This window comes from Choristoneura fumiferana, chromosome 19, assembly GCF_025370935.1.
Source record: "Choristoneura fumiferana chromosome 19, NRCan_CFum_1, whole genome shotgun sequence".
Classification (NCBI taxonomy): Eukaryota; Metazoa; Arthropoda; class Insecta; order Lepidoptera; family Tortricidae; genus Choristoneura; species Choristoneura fumiferana.
The window spans coordinates 6880928-6903252 of NC_133490.1; positions in this window are offsets into that span (position 1 = coordinate 6880928).

Consider the following 22325-nt stretch of genomic DNA (forward strand, 5'->3'; position numbering starts at 1 on the left):
TGTTTTTTCTCTTTTTCTTTTAAGCTCTTCTTATAGGTTATAGGGTAGAGGGCCCCCTGAGCTCTGTGGCCCTGGTGTACTGCACCATCTGGCCCTACGATAACTACGCCACTGAGCCATACACCTGCTGAAGACCGTGGCAAATGGTTCATGGAGGTCGCGACCGTCAGTAATGAGGATTACGACACAATGAGGAGGAGAAAACAACGAAATAACGTTATTTTATCATCTAGGGTTGACACAAATCGTGTGAGTTCTACGTGCATGAAAACGATCAGTCATAAGTGCCTTCTACCGGAAAAACGACAATTGCCGCTCAAGGGCCGGTTATCCTATAATGTACATAATATAATTCCTATCACAATATAAAGAAAATTTTTGTTTAGGGAACCCGGCTTTTCACCGAAAAAAAAATTGTCAAATGATTCATTTTCGAACTGTTTCCTATGGACGACCGTTTTTTTTTCAGAAGTTAGAAACTATTCAGGATCTATAATTTAAAGACTATCTTGTAGAACCTTATCGGTTAGGTTAGTTTAAAAAAAAATCGTCCATTATGACGGAATATGGAAACGAAATCATTTTTCACCGAAAATATTTCAGTGTAAATATTTTTTCTGAAACTTTAAACTATACACGATATATCCCAAGACTATCTTGTAGAACCGTATATGGTCTGTCCCAGAATTCGAGATACTAAAATGACGTTTCATGTGTTACCTGTTTTTTGCGTCTCATAAATAGTGATGTGCCGCAACCGGTTATTACCGAAAGATTTTGTAGGTACCTATGTATGTATGTCGTAAAATATTAAGATATGAACGGATCCGTGATGTACTAAAATGTAGGGCACTTAGGACATTCTAGAAAAGGTAAAAGGTCTAATAAAATGCGACCGTTTTCGAGATATTTCGACTTTTATAGATGTGATGTTAAGTTTCAATTTCATTCTAAGTAAGTTTACATTAACTAAATAATATGAGAATAATGAATATTTGATTTATTATTCTATGAAATGAAAATCAAAATAAAAACACGAGAAAACGCACTGATCACATCCATGACAATAAGAGTAAAGTAACGAAAATCGGTTGAATACCACTTGAATACGAAAAACATGAACAATGACGTTGTGTGATATCTGAGGGCCTACTCCGGAATTCGAAAATCAAAGTTCGTACGTAACGTCCCTCTCACTTACGTATTAAATTAATAGTAGTGTCAGAAGGGCGGAACGACACGAACTTCGATTTTCGAATTTCGTAGTAGCCGTGCTGGCCCTGACTACGAAATGCAAAACTCGAACTTCGTATGTTGCCGTCCCGCTGACGCTTATCTCATTCAATACGCGAGTGAAAGGACGGTGCCATACGAACTTCGTTTTTCTAGTTTTGTAGTAGCATCTGTATTATTTTTTACGTTGGCACTAAGTGATGAACACTGTATTTTTACCTGTGCTTAGATTTCATCACTTATCGTATGATAAAGTAAAATGGAAAGTAGAATATTGAATGCATTAATGTTATTTTTGCTATCGTAAAATAAACATTTTATCGGTTATTTACGAAACCGAAATCACGGAGCAGCACTGTTCTTTTATGCTGGACACATTATTTTTACGTTTGACATTTTCAGACTGTCATTTTAGTATCTCGAATTCTGGGACAGACCATAGGTTAGTTTAAAAATCGTTCGTCCATCATAAAACAGTTGTAAATTAAATCATCAAAAATTGCTATCGTAAGGTCACGGGTGAGCAAAGCTATTGTTTATAGTACAGTCGAGTTCTTAAGAAGAAGTTTCCGAACTCGACTGTACAAATTATAAAAGCTTAAAATCTTAGTGTTGACCTTTTGTCTATTGCACAGACAACTTGTAAAACTTACCAATAAATGTTAAGTTTCATCAAAGCTTTTAATATTCTAAGAGCTTATGAATTTTAAGAAATAGCACTTTAGTACTCCGGAGACAAGAATAATTATAATATTTAAGTTTTCATGATTCTCATTCTTAATTAATATTTCTAACTCATCACCATCACGTCAGCCGTAGGACGTACACTGTTGAACATAGGTCTCCTCCATAGAAGGAAGGGGGTTGTTGCCAGTACTCGCCACGATTGGCAAGCGGGTCGGAGAACGCAGCACAGGATGTATAGTTGCCAAGAAGACGCTGCTGCCTCTCTTCTGGTATTATCCTTTAGCCGGTTTCTTCAGCCACGGGAGGAGAGGGGGGGGGCAACATTCTAACGTTAGCGCCCGCGACCGTGATCACGAACTATTTATTGCTAAAATTACTTGGACGTTTCGACCACATTGCAACGGCCGTGGTCACGAGTCGACTGAGGTAACTAGCAATAAATAGTTCATGATCGAGTCCCGAAAAATACAGCACTGGCCTCACAGAACGAGAGGGCTTGGGCCGTAGTTCCCACGCCTCACAGAACGAGAGGGCTTGGGCCGTAGTTCCCACGCGGGCCCAGTGTGGATTGCGAACTTCACACTCACCATTAAAACCCCTTGCTGGTTTGTGTAGGTTTTCTCTCCATGTTTCCTTCACCGTAAAGCACCGTAAAAGAATTCATTGCGCACATGTTTTTGAAACAGTGAGATGTGCGAGCCCGGGTTTGAATCCGCGATCCTCTGCTTGAGCGGCCATAGATCAAATTACAACATAATTATCATACAAATAAAAAAATAAGTTCTCCCGGAATAGCATCAATCGTATCCGCCAGGGGTGCTAAACCCTCAAGGCCGTGTGCGGCCGACAGTTTTACAGCCCTGCCAAAAGAATAGCGCATTTGTTATTTTTATTTGCGAGTCCATATTACTTCGGCATTTTTTCTCTCGGTCCAGCTATCTTGCATTGTATTGGATTGAGATATTTTTAGGTTATAAAAGTGTAAAGTACTTAATTTTGCCAGTCATTTCATGTGGAGTAGCTACTCCACATTATTGAATCACTGATAAAGGGTTAACAATACGTTCTAAGCCAAAATACACAAACTACATTATTAGAAAAAAAGGATTAAAAAAAGGAAAACCGACTAAAAAATTTTTTTTTACAAAAAATATTACTGGCTACAAAAAACTTGGAAATAATTTTCTACTAGCTTGAAGTTGATGCTTTAGCATGAGCTAGCAGGAGTGGAACTATAGTCGTTTACCTCACCTACATACTATATATTGGGCTTCAATCCTGCTGGCCCGTGCTGAGGCACCGACTTCAAGCTAGTGGAAAATTATTTTCAAGTTTTTTGTAGTGGGTTCTATTTTTGTTAAACTTTTTTTTTCGTTTTTTTTTTTTTAAATCTTTATTTCTTAGTTTTAAGTGATTTGTTGTTAAAGTACATCTCTCAACAATTACATGAAGTCGCATCAAAATCGGTTGAGCCAAACGCGAGATAATCGCGGACAAACATACATACATACAAACAGGTCGAACTAAGAATCTCCTTTTTTTAAGTCGGTTAAAAATTCCGCAATGTAAGGCTAAGTTAAAGGATGTGCAGTGCATATGCGCGGTGAAGCAGTGCACCATGCACCTTGTTACCGTCTTGTACCGTATCTGGGTCAAATATTTTCCGTTCCATTTTCCTATGTCTAATAAATACTGCCCGCAAAACAGTTTGTTACAATTTTTTTACATTATGGAACCCTACTACTGTCGTTTTGCTGTCCTTAGCTGAAATTTACAAATAATGTAAAGAAATAAAGAAAGAAAAATGGTTTGTTTATGTCTTTCTGCTGATGATACAACATTAAATAATAAAAATAAAATTTAATTTAAAATTTAAGGAGGCTGTCCGAGCAAGAGAAGTATTATTTTCGATTCTCTTTACAAAAGAAAACATTTATGTTTTCCCAAAGACCGACTCACACTTGACCGGTTTTTATTATTTGTTGATATGAAGTATAAATATACCTCTACCAATACTCAATGTTTGTGTGTAGGTACTCAATGTTTGAGGTGTGCGCATTTAAAAACCTTATTTCTCATCACCCTTACTTCTGCCGACCATACGACGCTAGTTGATATGTTTAAACATGTTCCAAAGCTTCTTAGTTAGCGATTTATCCTTGTCTCCCTATCTGGGACACTGTAGCATTAAAATATATCAAATGCATGCGTCTTACAGTCAGAGCGCCGCCGGGTCTGGTGGGCTACTACGAAACTCGAAACTCGAAGTTCGTGTCGTGCGGTCCCTCTGACACTTATACTGTTTAATACAAGAGCGAGAGGGATGGTACGATACGAACTTCGAGTTCCGAGTTTCGTGGTAGCCTTGCTGCATCAGTGGTGACAAATTAAAATGCTACAACATGTTCCTTGTATTTTTACTTCATTTTTCGCGTTCCGTACTTCGATGGTGATATAACAGAATCCTATAAGTGTCGCTATTCTGTCTATCTGTCTGTCAGATTTATAAAAAAAAACGTCCAACACTATTCATAAATTAAGACAGTTGTTGTAAGGATTGTGAACACTGTTTTTAATCTCCGACGCAAAAAGAAGGGTGTTATAAGTTTGACCGTTATTGTGGCACCGTAGCTCTTAAACGGGTGGACCGATTTGAACGCGGTTTTTCATTTGAAATCAGGTTTTCTAGCGATGGTTCTTAGACACGTTATCAAAATCGATTTAGCCGTTGTGGAGATATTGAACTTTGAAGTGACAAAGTGGGGGGTTTTCCAACTTTTTATTAGTGCATCGTCATCGTCATTATATCAGCCGAAAGATGTCTACTGTTGGACATAGGCCTCCCCCATAGACCTCCAGTTGCTTCGGTTGGCAGCGGCCTGCATCCACCGTGAACCTGCGGCTTTAACCGGGTCACCCCTCCATCTCGTTGATAGACGTCCTACGCTGCAGTGCGTTTGCCGATCCACGGGCTCCATTCGAGAACTTTTCAGCCCCAACAGACATTTGTTCTCCATGCTCATTGCCATTTCTACTATTTTAAGACCCATCTGTCCTTCGTTTTCAAATTAACGTATTATGGCAACCCTAGCTAAACAGCCCCATTTAGAACAAAAACAACGTTGCGTACAAACGTAAAGCATTTTCATATTACGTAGGTATTTCCCGGCCCCGCAAGTATGTGTAAAGTTCTAGCGTGTCGGTAAAGAACCGATGACAAAGATGTAAAGGAATTCATTCAAGCATCCAAAGAGATTCGGTACGGGAAAATTTTCTTGCGTAAATGATGGTAAAACTTGTATCAAACTTTATGCGAACTGCTGTGAAAATAATTTCTTCAGTCTACTCGCTATCAGTGAAACAGTGTAATGTCACCTTGTTCTTCGTACATACTCATCTTAAATAACCTGGCCTGGATGGGGCCAAATATTCTCTACTTCAAAGAAATTTGAAGAAGTATGTAATGTAATTGGTCACTTTAAATGCTGTTAATTTAGGTGCCAAAAAATTAAGTACGACTAAGTAATTCTTGCAACATTGAGTGCTACTTGTCAATTGTTACCTTAAAAAAACATTTGTTCTAGACAATTTTATACCATTTAGAGAAGGTGATTGTGAAGATGTAGTTCACACAATTTTGGGAACTTTTCATTGTCTATTGTGTTTTTATTTATAACATCTAAATTTTGTATACATGCAATTGTTTATTTTATAATACGTTTTTAGCCTTCTCTGTATCTAACTTTTAAACTTACACATTCTAGGTCTCTCAACTAAATGTTCCTACTGTCCACTCAAAGGTTTACTTGTAGGAATAACTTCGCCTTTGTATTTGCATCAACTATTGTTAACATACATGGAAATCATGCGATATTAATAATGTAATTTTTAATAAGTTCATCAGAATACGACTCCCAAAGCTTTTGCGTGACGTCACCGCTAAAAGAACTTATTCCAACATAAGCTATAATCGATAATAACTAAAACTTCTGGTCTTTGTCGAGTTCAGTTCAAAGACAAATCGGTTTTCAATATTGGTCATTTAGTACCTATTGAGTGTGGAGGGCCCTTTGTCCTTTGTTATGGTTCTGTAGGTATATAACCGGGTGTACCTAAGGGTTTTGTTCTGCGGGTCCCTGTTTTATGTGACAGGGTGTTCTGAACTTTATTTTTATGGCAGCGTTGCGCGTTAGCGTAAGTGTGGTTGGTTGGTATGCTGATGTTTTACAAGCTTTTATTTTAGCTACAATGTTGGTTTTTAGTTCCGCGGCCGAAATATCCATAACCGTGCCCGGTTTTGGAATAGGAAGGACCTATATCTTCCCGAGGGTGTAGTAAAAGGCGAGTCAGGGCTCTAATACTTACGAAAGCGGGCAGCAGCTGACATGAGAGCTGCTCACAGATCCTACTTTATAAATGGTATATCTTCCAGGGTGTAGTAAAAGGCGAGTCAGGGCTCTAATACTTACGAAAGCGGGCAGCAGCTGACATGAGAGCTGTCACAGATCCTACTTTTAAATGGTTACTCATAAAAAGATTCTATTGTATAAAGGATTTCCTATCCAAAAGAAATTGATCGAATTAAATAATATATGAATCCTAATGCATTAAGAGTGAAATATGTCTAAATAATAATAATAATAATAGCTTATTTTCAGATAATTATCCACAAAATTGTTAGTGTAATGGGCTTAAAATATGTTAGTAATAAATATATGTGTCTGCTAATAATGTCTAATCTCCATAAATTATTTTGCTTGGCCTACTTGGTTCTTAGCCGTTAATTATTGCATGAAATTAAATTTCAACTTTTATATTCACATGCTGGTGATGCCGGCGAGTGTGCTGAACATTCTACTCATTCTTATGTGTACCAACCGAACATCTCTGTAACCGCTGTTCAAGTGAATAAATATTATTTCTATTTCTATTATTAAATTTTCGGTGTCTTAAAATTAGTTGAGATATCGTTTCACAGCATTAAAACTAACGTCTGGTTATTTTTATGTTTGTATTAAAAGTACACGCTGTATTATGTCATGTATCTATTTTTACAAGCTTGTTACTTGCTTTGTTTGTTGCTGTTGTTGGGTCAAATCTTGCAAGTTCATTTTGACTCATTTTCAGTGGTCGGATTGACTTGAAATTTGGCATCATCATGTCAGCCGAAAGACGTCCACTGCTGGACATAGGCCTCCCCCAAAATTTGGCATAAGTAAAAAATAAGACGAGTACGAATAGGTTTAAAACTTGGCGTAGGTAGGTACAATATACATACATATTTGGTACCTATAGGTAATTACTTATGTAAGTCCGGTGACACATTAATTTGGTAGGTAGTGAATTTCTGGGAGTCCTGACGGAACTCCTCAACGATTAATGGCATCGACTTGAAATTTGGTGCGAAAATTTTGTTTCTTTAGATGAGAATACGCGTGCAGATAATAAAAAGTACAGCCAGCAAAAAAGCTTGTACCTACTTATAATGACATTAATAACAAAACTTATTTTATTTGAATTTAAAAGTCCTTCATTTAAAAACTTGCCACATAAGATTACTTTATTGATTTCAGATACAATGATGTTATAATTGCGAAAGTTTGTAAGTCTGTTTGTTTGTTTATTGCCTTTTCACGTCTAAGCCGCCAAACCGATTAGTACCTAGTCATATTATAATTTTCCTTGCCTCCGCCCACACTTCCGCCTCCGCCTCCGCTTCCTACACTAAAATGTCCTCCGTAACTCCAATTTCAATTTACCCTTATGCTTTTATAATATTGTAGAATCATCACGAAAAGTGATACGTAATTCTTTTTGGGGTTCCTAAAATAAAACAGCAAAATTGAAACTTGTAATATTAGTCTGTGAATCAAAAATTAAAGAGCGTATACAAAAATGGTCTTGAGATATTATATATTGGCTCTCCAGAAGTGCCTACAGAGAGGCGTACAAAATTTCAGGTCAATTGGTTTCATGGACATTAGGTAAGCTATAATAAAATATTGTAGCTAACTAAATAACACGCTGCACGTTTTACTCCGTTAGGAACTCGTTTATACTGTTAAAACATCTGTCAGATAACCATGCTTGCATTGCAACATTTTTCTAAATACTTTAAAACTTATACTTTTGAATATCTCTGGAAGTTTATTACAAATTGTGATATACATAACGTAACTCTTTTCGGATGTCATTAACTGATTCAATCTTCAACATCTGTTTGCACGTGTGATTGCTAGTAACATTTTAGTCTATAATAAATATTATGATAGCAGGACATTACCACTCCTACGACTAATTTATTAGCCAACCCATTTCTTGGCAAATTGAACAATTAATTATCGGACTAATTACGCGATTATCGGTCCCGAGAAATAATATCTTCCACTTGAGGAGATTATTCATTACAGCTCTTTTAATTAAGCCTGAAGGATGGCTCGTTCAGGTATTTCGGAATTACGATACACCTTAGCATTAGCACAAACGATAAAAACGGAAAGCGAAGATTAGAGGTTAATTAGAAGAGATGGAAACACATGATAAAATAAATATTAATTAGTGGAATAACATTCAGTCCATCAGTCAGGGCATTTGTTTTTATATACCTAATTATTATTTTTTTGGCCTATATACGTCTCACTGCAGGGCACAGGCCTCCTCACAGAACGAGAGGGTTTGGGCCGTGGTTCCCATGCGGGTCCGCGGATTGGGAACTTCACACACACAATTGAATTTTTTCGCAGGTGTATACAGGTTTGCTTGCGACATTTTTCTTCACCATAATTTCAAAAAACTCAGAGACCCCCGGATCGAACCCAAGACCGTCTGCATGAGAGACCATAGGTCTAAACACTATAGGCCACTCCACTAGGTATATAAGTATGTTACGGTCGTTTTGCAGTATAACCTAACCTAAGCAACAAAAAGTTGGAAAACCCCCGACTTTGTCATTTCAAAGTTCAATATCTCAAAAATGGCTAAACCGATTTTGATGAAACATATCTAAGAACCATCGCTAGAAAACTTGATTTCAAATAAATAAATAATAACATTAAAATCTGTCCACCCTTTTAAGAGCTACGGTGCCACAGACAGACACACAGACACACATAGCGGTCATACTTATAACACCCCTCTTTTTGCGTCGGAGGTTAAAAAGCAGTTTTAAGCGCGGTTCAAAAAAGTGTCTGACCATATCTACTAAACACTTCAAATTTATAACGTTTAATTATTTGCTGCAAGTGTACTAGATATTTACTGTAACTTAAACCAAGCTTCTTTGGGTTTGTACATTGTACAAGTAACATCAAAGAATCTGAAATAGAATTTTATGCACTACAAAGGTCGTGCCCTGCATTAGAGACCGTAGCTATAAAAGACGTCTTAAATTAATCCTATATATTTTAGCAGACGGTTGGGTTAGTTTTAGACGATGACATGCGTCAATAACCTTAAGCAGTGCCACTCTTTACACTTACTGTCAGTTGCCTGAAATTAAAAAAAAACGTACTGATACCAAAGCAGTGCCGTTTTGCACAAAATCAGAAAACTATAATCAATTATAATGAACAACCAACCAAAAAAAAGTTGGAAACCCCCGACTTTGTCACTTCAAAGTTCAATATCTCAAAAACGGCTGAACCGATTTCGATAAAACAATGAAAAAAGCCGCATTCAAATCCGTCCTCCCGTTTAAGAGCTACGGTGCCATAGACATACACACAGACAGACAGACACCCATAGGGGTCAAACTTATAACAGCCCTCTTTTTGCGACGGGGGTTAAAAAAAGGATAGCTGAACTAGTTACTACCTGTCGTTTAGCCAAAATTTACTAATTAGGAACCAAAATAATGCTAATATTTCAAAACTGATTTTGTAAGACATCACCTAACTTTTAGCTACTAGCAGGCCTTAGTTACACTGCAGGCCCCGAACTGAAAGCCGAAACGTAACAAGACCACCAGCTAGATGGGCGGATGATATCCGCAAGACAGCAGGACCAACCTGGACCAGATTCGCCGCATCTAGGTCAACATGGAAATCCATGGAAGAGACATAGCAGTGGACAAATATATGCTGAGAAAAGGAAGAAGAAGAGGTCTTAGTTTTGTACATTATACAAGTAACATCAAAGAATCTGAAATAGAATTTTATGCACTACAAAGGTCGTGCCCATAAACATCTGTTTCGGTTTCGGTTCCGGTTCTGTTACTTTTGAAACGGAATTTATATCGGATGTCAATGCTTAACGCGGCGACTGGACATGAGCGGCGTACCTACATCAAAAACATACAGAGGGCTAATTATGTAACGTTTGTTGTATGGGAAAACGATTGTGATCGCGAGTGTCAGAAACGTTACGCAATAAACCCTCAGGTTTAGTAGACCTGCCCTTAACATCTCGTCCACCTATCACTCAGGCTCCGATTCTGGCTCCGGTTCCGTTTTCGGTTCCGAATCCGTTTCTGGTTCCGATAAACTAAATTCAAAACATCTGGTTCCGCTTTCGGTTCCGATAAAACCAAAAACATCCGTTACATCCCTGGTTACCAGCAACAATTTTTTTTGTTACTGTTAGCAAATTTTTTTTTTTCAGTGTTAACTCTCACGATGTCATCAGTGCACTTAGTGGGCTTGCCCACGCTTTTCTTCCGGTTCGTGGCCACTCGAGATCTTTTCTCCCCCAGCGGTTATGTTCTTCGAGCGATGTGGCCTATTGCCACTTCCAACCTGTAAACCTGCACAACCTGCAAATTATGTTCCGTTTGAGCGCAAATATCACCAAGCAAGAGAAGATGGTTTTTAGGGTTCCGGAGCCAAAATGGCAAAAACGGAACCCTTAGAGTTTCGCCATGTCTGTCTGTTTGTCTGTCTGTCCGTGCGCGGCTATGCTCAGGGACTATCAATGCTAGAATACCTTAGTCTTCACTAAAACTACCATCATTAATACTACCATCATATCATCCTTAATAGGATTCTGTATGTTATTCTACAGGCAGCAACGAAATATTAAAAACACTCTGTTTTTCTTCACTTAGAGTCGAAACAGCTCAAAATTGTTTTAATTTAATTCGTTTCAGTTTCATAGTTCTCGACTATGTATACATCGACGGATACTCAAGGCATTTTATTAGATCATTATGCTTTCCTTGCACACTGTCATACAAACGTTGCTTGGATTAGATTTATTTAGGTCAGTATCTTTATAGCGGCCGTAAATCGAGCGTTTACTTTTGTAAGTAAAGTTAATATTAGAATACTGGTAGATGAAAAAAACAGCCAAGTAACTAGTCGAATAAAAAAAACTAAGTGTGGGTTGAAATCGCGCGCTGAAGGCTCCGGGGTCTTTCTTCCTTGTTACTGAAAATGGTATGGTGGTGATAACGTGCGATGGAGGTGCATGTTGTATATTATAAACGTAGTGAGTATATGTGTGTGTGTTTGTGTGTTTTACTCCTTCAAAGTAGGTACAGACGGCTGGACAGATTTTGAAATTTAGTACGTAGATCATCTGAAATAGCATACTACTTTTTATCCTGATATTCCTATCCTGATCCACGGCATCGGAACAAAATTTCGACATTTCTGGGGTTTACAGAGTCCTGAAATTTGGCACAGTTGTTTTTAGTGCAACATCAATGAAGACTGATATTGTCTTATGAAGTGTATAATTTAACCTAATATTGACATGAGATGAATAATTCAGCTATATAGTGTTATACGAAATGCTTAAATGGGCGTTTAGAATTTGTATAATAATAATATGAAGCCCTAGTCCTAGAATATTTATGTTATGTTGCCATGCCCTTGCAGGGTGTCACATGTGTACTACTTCATTATTATATTTCCAACTTTAAATCGTAATTTGACTTGCAATAAACGATAGTATTCTATTCTTAATATATTTTTGGGAATCCCGGTGGGATTTTGTTTAGTCTTTTTGTTACTTTGGAAAATTCGCCGTCTAAAGTGTCAAACCTCGTAACTCCAAACCTTGTAACTCTTTTCATGCAAATCTTTTAATCCCACTTTTATACAATTGCCACGAGATTCATAAATTTTTTTTTCGGTATATTATTCTTAATAATTTTAATAAAACCAAAACAAAAGTTCATACAAAATTTTTGGTGGTGAAGTTTTTTTTGTGCCTCCTGTTACATTTGATCTGATGGAGTTACGAGGTCTGACAGTTTAGCCGACGAATATTGGTTAAGTAACTAGCTGAACGTCTGGAGTAAAAGTTAAAATTATCTAGTTTTTCAACCTAAAATCCTCTAAAAACTTTAAAAATACTTCTCAATTTAAAAACGTCTTGGGAAACGAGACACTTAACCGTCCACATTTTACAGGGTATATTAGAACGGAAAATTTTAAACATTGTTACAGTAACGGTATCAGGCGTACTTTAAAATTGGATTTAGCGAAAAAAGGGATTTCCAACGTCCATTTCGGGGTTTTTATCACAATTGGCTTAATTAGAAGGCTGATTGTGTCGACGGGCAAAGGGCTGGATTATTTAAACAATTAACAGATTTAAGGGATTCTCTCACAAGTTAAATTTCAGATCTTTCATACTTATCTGCTTGATTTAAACGTTTTGGCTGGTTTTAATGAGTGCGTCTTACGTCCACTTGCAGTATTTTTAATCTAGGTTTAAGTGGTCTTAAGTCCTGTCAGATCCATACAAGAACTGTCAGTTTAAGCCTTAAATCGAGATTTAAAAAAGCCTACAAGACGTCCTTAAAGATCATTTTATGCGACGACATAACAACTTTAAAGAAAGAAAAAAAATACATTTGAGCAACACAAAACGAAACATTTTTTGAACATGAAACTATCGCGAGACTCACTCTTATTAATTGAAATAAGCCCGGATGTCACGTGTTAAATTGAGTTGAGCTCGACATGTTTCGGACTAATTCGTGGCCCTTCCTCTGAGAGCACAAGAGACTGTGGCTGCTGCAAAACGCGCACTGCTCTCTCTCTCTCTATATATATATATATATAGCTCGCTCTCGTATTAAATAGATAAGTGTCAGATGGACCGCACGACACGAACTTCGAGTTACGAGTTTCGTAGTAGCCCTGCAGGCCCTATACGACGTGGTGCAAAACTCGAACTTCGTATCTTGCCGTCCCGCTGACGCTAATGTTATTTAAACGAGAGTGAGAGGGACGAAACGATACGTATAGTAGCCCCCCAGGGCAGTGGCGCGCAGTGCGCGTTTTGCAGCAACCGCGCAAAAGGACTACGAATTGGCCCGAAACATGTCGAGACATTCTAACAGCAATAAATTTTAAAAATGAATGTTTCTCTGCCTCTCTCTCAGTATATTAGAGATAGCTTCATTCAGATTCACACTTTACCCCAAAGCAATGTTCGCGGACTTGACCCACTAAGTAGTAACTTAATTACGTTTCATTTCAAACAAGGACATAGTGACGTCGACATTCCGACACTAATTAGATAAACAACTAATCCTTGGTAATGGAATCATCCTAAAACAAGCGCCAGCTGTGGTTTTACTCGTGTCTGGCTTGTTTGTACTCGAGCTAACTTTGACTATATTTAAACTTTCTGCAGTTTAAATTCTGGCATTTTGGAGTTACTACAGTTTACTGGTGAAACTGAGTGAAACGCGTGGACGTGAATTATTTTGCACTAGCTTTTACTTCTGACAGGAATAGGAGTTCCGCGAAGTGGAACTCGTTCGAAGTTATCTCATAGCCGTTGGAGAAAAACTAATTTTACGAAAAAATATTATATCTCTAAAACGTAGTAGGCTAGGTAATAAATCTATCTAGGTAAGTTAAGATCGGTAACTCTAAAAATGACCCCAAAAATCCTGTAATATTATTTTCACATTTGATTTTTACATCAAACCATCAAACTGGGTTTTGAATAAAACCTGAATTTTAATCGGTTACAAACTTTAAACTTAACCTGTATTTCCCGAGTTTAAAATCCCCATCATCATCATCATCATCATCATGTCAGCCGAAAGACGTCCACTGCTGGACATAGGCCTCCCCCAAGGCTCTCCACTCAGACCGGTCTTGTGCTTTTCGCATCCACCGCGATCCCGCGATCTTAACCAGGTCGTCGCTCCATCTTGTTGGAGGCCTACCGACAGCTCGTCTCCCGGTCCGCGGACGCCATTCGAGAACCTTTTGACCCCATCGGCCATCAGTCCTGCGAGCAATGTGCCCCGCCCATTGCCACTTCAGTTTCGCAATTCTTCGAGCTATGTCGGTAACCTTAGTTCTATTGCGGATATCATCATTTCTGATTCTATCCCGCAGAGAAACCCCGAGCATAGCCCTCTCCATAGCCCTTTGAGTGACTTTGAGCTTCCTTATGAGGCCCATCGTTAGCGCCCACGTCTCAGATCCGTATGCCATCACTGGCAACACACACTGGTCAAAGACTTTTGACTAAAATCCCCAGCCTAACTAAAAAATGCCCGCGTTACAACACATCTAATGTAACGCCGGCCTTTTTGCATGGACCCTCGGGGGTCTAGATGACCCAACATGGCCACCTAAGAGATATTATCTTGTAGAGTACCATAGTAATAAAAGGCATAAAAGTGTCATTTTAAAATATTGCGCGAGGCCAGCGGTTTTTCGGGTAGTGCCTTTGTGAAAACGCTATTCGGGTTCTATTGGCTCTGTTAATCTTGCTTTTATGTGAGACGGTATTTTTCGCACTTTTTCTGCGCATAGTTTAACCAAGGGTTTTACTTATTAGTACCTAAGTTATTAGCCTGTTACTTTGTGTGTACGTAATTTGTTTACTCGTATTGTTCTTTTTTTTTATTCGACTGGATGGAAAACGAGCAAGTGGGTCCCCTGATGGTAAGAGATCATCACCGCCAATAGACTCCTGCAATACCAGGGGGATTGAATATGCGTTGCCAACCTAGAGGCCTAAGATGGGATACCTCAATATCGCGAGAACTATGCGAATGTCCGGGACGAAAACCTCGTTGAGTTTCTTGCCGGATTCTTCTCAACAGAGGTTTTTCCGAACCGGTGGTAGTTTTTTTTTGACATTCATAGGTGCTTGTTATAGCCTGAATTGAAAAAAAGATATTTTGACTTTGACTTTGAAAATAAAACATGTTTATTACAGGACATAAATTATCTATGTCCAAATAAGCCCATCTCTTTAAGCATCAAAGGGTAACAAACATACACAACACGTCTATTTAAAATATTAGTAGGATGACAAACCGATTTTACGTGATTTGCATCTTGTTAAATTGAATACAAACAGAACAATTTTCGGAAATACATGTTATCCCAATAATATTATCTAATTTATTAAAGGCGTGTGATTTGTTAGTCTAACGTCTGGTAGCATGGTGTAGTTGTGTTGCTCTGAAGATGAGCTCTGGTTGAGTTCGAAACGCGTCAGTGTAGTGTGGTGGTGGTGATAGATAGGTTTGTATTGTGTGTGTTCTTACAGTGTGGAGGTAGAGGAACTGCATGAACACGCATATCTTGCATAAACTTAGCTATCATAAGGTCGCGGGTGAGCAAAGACATTCTTTTAGTTCACTAATATTATCAAAGCGGAACTTTGCTAGTCTGTTTGATTGTTTGTTGCCTTATCACGTCGAAACTGATGAACCGATTTAGATGTAATAGTTTGAGTCCCGGGGAAGGAGATAGGATAGTTTTTATCTCGGAAAATAGCAAAGTTCCCGCGGGATAGCGATAAATGAAATCTACGCAGACGGAGTCGCGGGTAACAGGCTATTCACAATATTTTTAAAATGTCAGCCCACTAATATGATTGTCTCCTAAACTATAACCCATTCCTAAACTCATTCGGCTTAAACGACGTACACCGTATTTTCCTTCCCGGCCAGTTTGAAACAGGCAGAGGGCGAAATTGTTGAATCATGCCAGACCAATATCTTACGGGTTTTATTTAACATTTATTTTTAATCTGACACGGTACGAAGGGTGCGTCTGATCGAATTTAGGTTATTAAGAATGTAAGAGAGATATTTTGCATAGGCAAATGCCAGATACGGTTTGCTTGTCGGGAATTGAACAGATTTTTTAAGAGATTAAAAGTATGGTTAAATGGAAAATTGTTACGTTTCTCGCACCACTTATGAAAAAGGTCTTCCGAAGAGATCGGAACTAGTCAAACCGTTCTTGACGTATAAAATCGAGAGTTGAACCGTTTATTTTTAGTAATTTTATTCAATATGTCTCACGAAAGCTTAAGTAATATTATCTTTTTTCTCGCTCATTCTACAGCTTCCCCATTTAGTTCTAAAAGAAAGCCATCCTCAATATCATCTACCAATCTCACTGCTTGGCACAGGGCTCTTTTCAGAATGTGAAGGCTTGGGTTTGTTTCCACTCTGGCCCTGGTGGGGATTGTGAACTTCGTGAACGTCATAGAATTGCTTCAAAGGTGCATGTAACCTGACGACTTTCTCCTTAACACATAAGCTTTTGGCATACTTATTTCAAATGTAGCTTTGCACATTTTTTCCAAAAAACTCAGAAGTGCGAGCCTGGGTTTGAACCCATGGTTCTCTGCTTAAAAAATCGAATGTGACACTACTAGGCTACCAGGACTATTTCGTACCAGTACATTACTACGACTTTTTACCCTCAATATGCCTGTAATAATGGATGCCTGTCTTATCAGAAGCCAAATTTTAAAAGGTCTGTTACATAATTTAGGATTTCATCACCACTTAAGCGAAAAGGCTGTATACCGGGTGTGGCCTGTAATACAAGCAAAAAATTAAAACATAGATCGTCCTCGTCAATCTGAACAACATTAGTTCAGCGACTTTTAAAAATAATGGAGTCTCTGAATTTTCCTTTTTTTCATACAAATTAAATATTGCTATCAATGTACGCCATCCTAGAACACAACTGACGTCGCCTGTCACGCTACAAACATCAAGCATTTTGCCTTACATTGCTTCTTCGAATAAACTTAAAAGTGAAATAAAAATTAAAAAAACTATTAATTATTTTTAAAAGTAAGTAGGTATAGCTAAACTAAGTTGTTCAGTTTGAGGAGTATGATCTATGTTTTAATGATTTGCTCATATTACAGGCCACACCCGGTATATTTCAGTGTATACAGTGTACAAACACACACACCCCAATAGGTAAGTAATTAAATACAGCACCGGACACTTCCCTACCTCAACCATCAAAGAAAACCCCTCTAATTATTCATTGGTGTTTTATTAATAAAAAACATTCCCTTTGATCTGTTGCCAATTACTTTCAATCAATAATTAAATAAAACCGGCCAAGAGCGTGTCAGACACCCCCGAAATAGGGTTCCATATTTTTCTAAGGATTTCGTATTTTATACGGAATCTTCCAAGTTTAGGTATATTTTATACCTTAGGCTGCTATTTACTCTTAAACTACTAATAATTCTCAAGCAAACTTAGCTGTTATAGTTTTCCTTGAAAGTTTGATATACTTACTACCATCCTGAATTTTTTGAAATTGTTCCACCCACCGGTTTAGATTTTAGAGGGTTTTTAGAAAGTTGAATATTTCGCAAACAAATCACTAAATCGAAAAATCGTCTCAGCAAACCTCAGATTTTAAAAGACCTATCCAACGATACCCCACACTATAGGGTTGGATGAGGAAAAAAAATCACCTCTACTTGACGTCTATGGGAGGTACCCTAAAAAAAATTTTTTTTTCATTTTTTATTGTACCATTTTGTCGGCATAGTTTACATATATATCCGTGCAAAATTACAGCTTTTTACGTATAGCATTGATAATCCCTGAGCAAATCCGCGGACGGACAGACAGACAGACAGGCAGACATGGCGAAACTATAAGGGTTCCGTTTTTGCCATTTTGGCTCCGGAACCCTAAAAAGCGCGACACGTCCACCGATGTAGCCATCGTAAATTAAATTTTCAAAGTTGCCAGCCTAATTCGTTTACCCATTCGGCAAATTAAATAGATGGGTAATTTGGCAACCCCATTAGTGATCCCAACGGTTAAACGGAGACCAGGGGAAGTCAGATTTATGCGTGTGGCAATAGTGCTCAAAGTGTTGCCAGGATAATAATTGTGGCAAGTTCAAGGTCGTCCCTAGGGCCAATTAATTAATTTAATTTAGAAATTTCCAGCGAACTCAGAAGTTAATAAAATGGGTGAGATCTAAATACGTTATACCTTGTATGTTTGAAATAAAATTACACTCGCAATCGAAGCAAATCTTCTTTGTCATTTGACTCTGGCTGGACTGAGTAGTAGCTAGTGGCATTTTAAGTGTTTGTAATCCGCTTCACTATTCACCGACATTCATCTCTGACTATGTCGTATTTTCTAACGAATTCCAAATCACAATTGATTTCGCTTCTTCTTTCTATCAAAGGGTAATAGATGAAGGCAGAAAGAGATAAATGCTAATGAAAAAAATTCTGCCTCAGCAAGCTCCTATTCTCAACTGGCACTATGGGCACATGCCCAGGGTCCCGCGACCCATCCTTTGCAACTGTTAAAACTGTAAGTAACAGTTTACTCACTCATTGCTGTTAAGCCGCGTATCCACTAGAGGCAGCCTCGGGCCGAGCGGCTGCCTCGCTCCGAGGCCGCGCAAGTGGAGACGCTGCCAAAGGCACGGCTCAGACTGAGGCTCCTTTGAGCACGGCCAAAAAACCGTCAAAATATGGCTCGGCTCGCGGTGCTCGGCCTGAGGCTGCTCTAATGGATACGCGGCTTTACAAATCTTGGCCCCATTCTTCTAAAGTGCACAGGGCCTCCGATTGGTTAAGAATGGTTTGTCTCTTACACCGATCGGCCAAATAAAACAGGTTAACAAATGCATCGATACAAAGGTTCGATTAGGGGCGTTCAGTCAAACTATCTTACTATCTATCTATACTAATACTTAATAATACTGTTGTGTCTTGTATAATCTTGTCTATTGTTGTGTTGTGAATAAATGTATTTCTTTCTTTTCTTTCAAACTAATCTAATAAATTACCTACCCACTGAACATTCCGGAAGAATTTTAAGACTGTGTACTAAGCACTAACCACATAATTTTTTTACATTTTTTCTATCAAAATCGTATCAGTTTTCACGCTGCAAAATTTTCATAACAAGAGATCAAAGTTTGAGCATCGGTGCAACCTATCGGCCATGTTTGATGCGTTAGTTGAATGTTATAATTTCTGTAATCCATTTATGTGTGAACGAAAAGTTCCCGGCGTGCTTTAATGGGTAGCCGAGCTAGTTCATAGGTGGAGGTTAATTTCAGAATTGAAGCTCGTTAAGTAAAAAGTTTGGGAATTTTTGGACGGAACTGTCTTACGCTTGAGTTGGCAGATTTATTTTTATAAAAGTTTTTGTTAAATAAATATTTTGTGATGACTGTACATTCTGATGATTGTACTTGCAGTGTCGTCTAGCCGACACGAGTTATGTTTATCAAATGTCAAGTCAATCCGACCACTGATGTTTTCCTTCACATTTTTTTATTCCAAACTCAGACAAATATTTATTTTCAACAACAGATGCAAACTTATCATGACAATGATGTAAATTGGTAAAAGACATACCATATCAATTAGCTTTAGAAAACTTAAGTAAACTAAGCTTGGTTTTTATAGTCTTTTTGTATTTTTTTATTTCAACTCAAAATTTTGTTACTTTTAAGTAAACTAGTTGAGAAAGCAAGATAAATATGTTTTTTTCCGACAAAATACGATGGCATAATATTATTCACTACATCTCTACCAATTTTAAAGTTGAAATAATTAAGGGACAGCAATTAGAAAAGACCATAAAATGTAGGTATGAGTTCCCCTAATTTATTATATTTTAATTATATTTACCTACTCGTATTGTAAGTCTCTTCAAGTTTTTTTCATATTTATGAGAACGATTATGATTGTTCTGGATCGTCGCCAGTTTCACGGAGTGTATAGTCTAGATCAAAGATATCTAATGTTTATAAAAATTGGGAACTAAATTTAATATGTATTGTAATAAGTGAATTAAATCTGAATTAAGAAACATAACGTAAATTGTAATTTTTCTGAGCCGTTAATAAAAATTGTCATTAGTTCAGTTACAACGAGGTAGGTACTTATGTATATTAAATTAGTCAATATGAACCATGGGACAAGAATTATTTTTTTAAGATATTGAAAATGGACAGCTGTCCTTGTTGACGTATTTAAATTGGCGTTTTTACGATGGGACGAACAATTGTTTCGAGTTATATATTTTCTATTTGAAAGAAAAAAAAAGAAAGAAAGCAAATGCGTTTATTGCCAACAATTAGGTAGGTATATAATATTACACAAGAGGGGCACCTACTCTAAAACTAAGTTAACATAGGTACTAACTATATGCGGGTTCTATAAGTTCGTGAGATCTTTTTTCTAATGTTGTTATTGAAGGGGTTAATGAACTTTTATAAACTTTGTCCTCAATGACAGTACATTTTTCAAATCTTGCTTGTGAATTTTGATCATTACTGGAAGCCCAATTATCTTGAATCTTGATAATACAATAAATAAGGTAAACTTCCGAGTGTACCAATAGTTGACGATGATACGAGTATAGGTTGTCTGTCTGCAGATCCCGTCTTTCCAATGGGATTTAAATGATGGTAGTAATTTGTTTTTTCAGTTTTCATATTTGGGCAAACATTATTTTAGCCAACCGTAAATAGAATAAAATTTGATATAATACACGTAGTTTAAATCCAATAAGCAGATGGACACTGGTCGTTGTTAATCGTATCCTCTACTACTATTAACAGCCAATTCTATTGGTTTAAAGAGAGCACTGCACTCTTACTAATTACTCATTTATCTCGTCATTATTACCAGTATTTGAATTAATATCCCCGCGTTGTAGGCATAAAGCTAAAAATGTAATAAAAACCAGATAAAAAGCCTCCACTCACGTCTAGACAGACAGTTAAATGAATCCATCTATTTTCCTGCCTCCGTCCGCTAAATGTTCACAATACCATAAAATTATAACGTACTAGAGCAAAATAAAATAAAAAGAGTCCGAGATTTGTTAAGTACTACTAATATTATAAATGAGAAAGTTTGTGTAGGTACCTATATGTTATTCAATCGTTCAATAACGTCTCGATGGATTTGGATAAAATTTGGCATACAGATAGTTTATAATCCCTTGGTTAAAGCCGCAGGTTCACGGTGGATGCAAGCCGCTGCCAACCGAAGCAACTGGAGGTCTATGGGGGAGGATATGTCCAACAGTGGACGTTCTACGGCTGGGATGATGATGATGATTAACAATTAAAACAGTTTTAATCCCGGAAAATGTAATAGTTCGTGCGGGAAAGAGGGATTTGCGGGCAACATTAAAATGCGTAAGCTTGAGAACGTGTTTCTATGTCTATTACTCTTTCACGCTAAAACGGCAGGACGGGTTTGGATAAAAGTTATTGTCTTCATAATTTGATCTAATAAACTCGTAGGCTACTTTTTATCCCAATATTGACACATAATCGGGGTTTATACGCCTTCACATCAAACTCCTAATTGCTAAGTTCAGAAACATGAATTTTTTCTCGGGTGTTTCTGGCATCCAGATCTAATGTCTCACGCGAGTCGCAGGCAAAAAAGTCGTCATTATCATCATCATCATTATATCAGCCGAAAGACGTCTACTGCTGGACAAGTCCCACAACGATCGGTCCTGCTCTGACCACGTCCAACTGGTTCCCGCGACCTTCCATCTTGTTAGGAGTCTTTCCATGCTACGTCTTCCAGTTCGCGGTCCCACTTCACAGGCTTTATTGTCTAACGCACTTGGAATCGCAATCGTTTTCACCACTTTTTTCTGTCACACGGCTTAAGACGAGGTTAGAAAGAGATGTTGAATGCAATCGCGAACGTAAGTGCATTAAGCCCGGTTTAGATTTGCAAGAAACTTCGTGCAAGTTGCATTACATTGCGAGGCCGTAAATCCAACGAGTTGACGGTGGTCAACCGAGCGCCGCAATGTAATGCAACTTGCACTATTTTTCTTGCAGGTCTAAACTGGGCTTTAGACAGTACGGCCTCTGAACCTTACTGCCACATCGGCTGTCGGTTCTACGAGCAATGGTGCGACGGAAGACCAGCGTCGGCTGCAAGGTTAACATCATGCTGAGTTGAGGCCATTTCGTGACAATATAATATAATATAATGTTTGTCTCGGTCTCCGTTCTTTTTATAATAATATCACGAATAACAAGAGATGGCGGACAGACTTTTATCAATGTTTGACCTGTCAACTTAGTGCTACATTTTGTACCAGAAACTGGTTTTAAATAACTTCTTAAGGCCCAACTGCACTACGGCTTAAGACGAGGGTAGAAAGAGATGGTGAATGCAATCGCGAACGT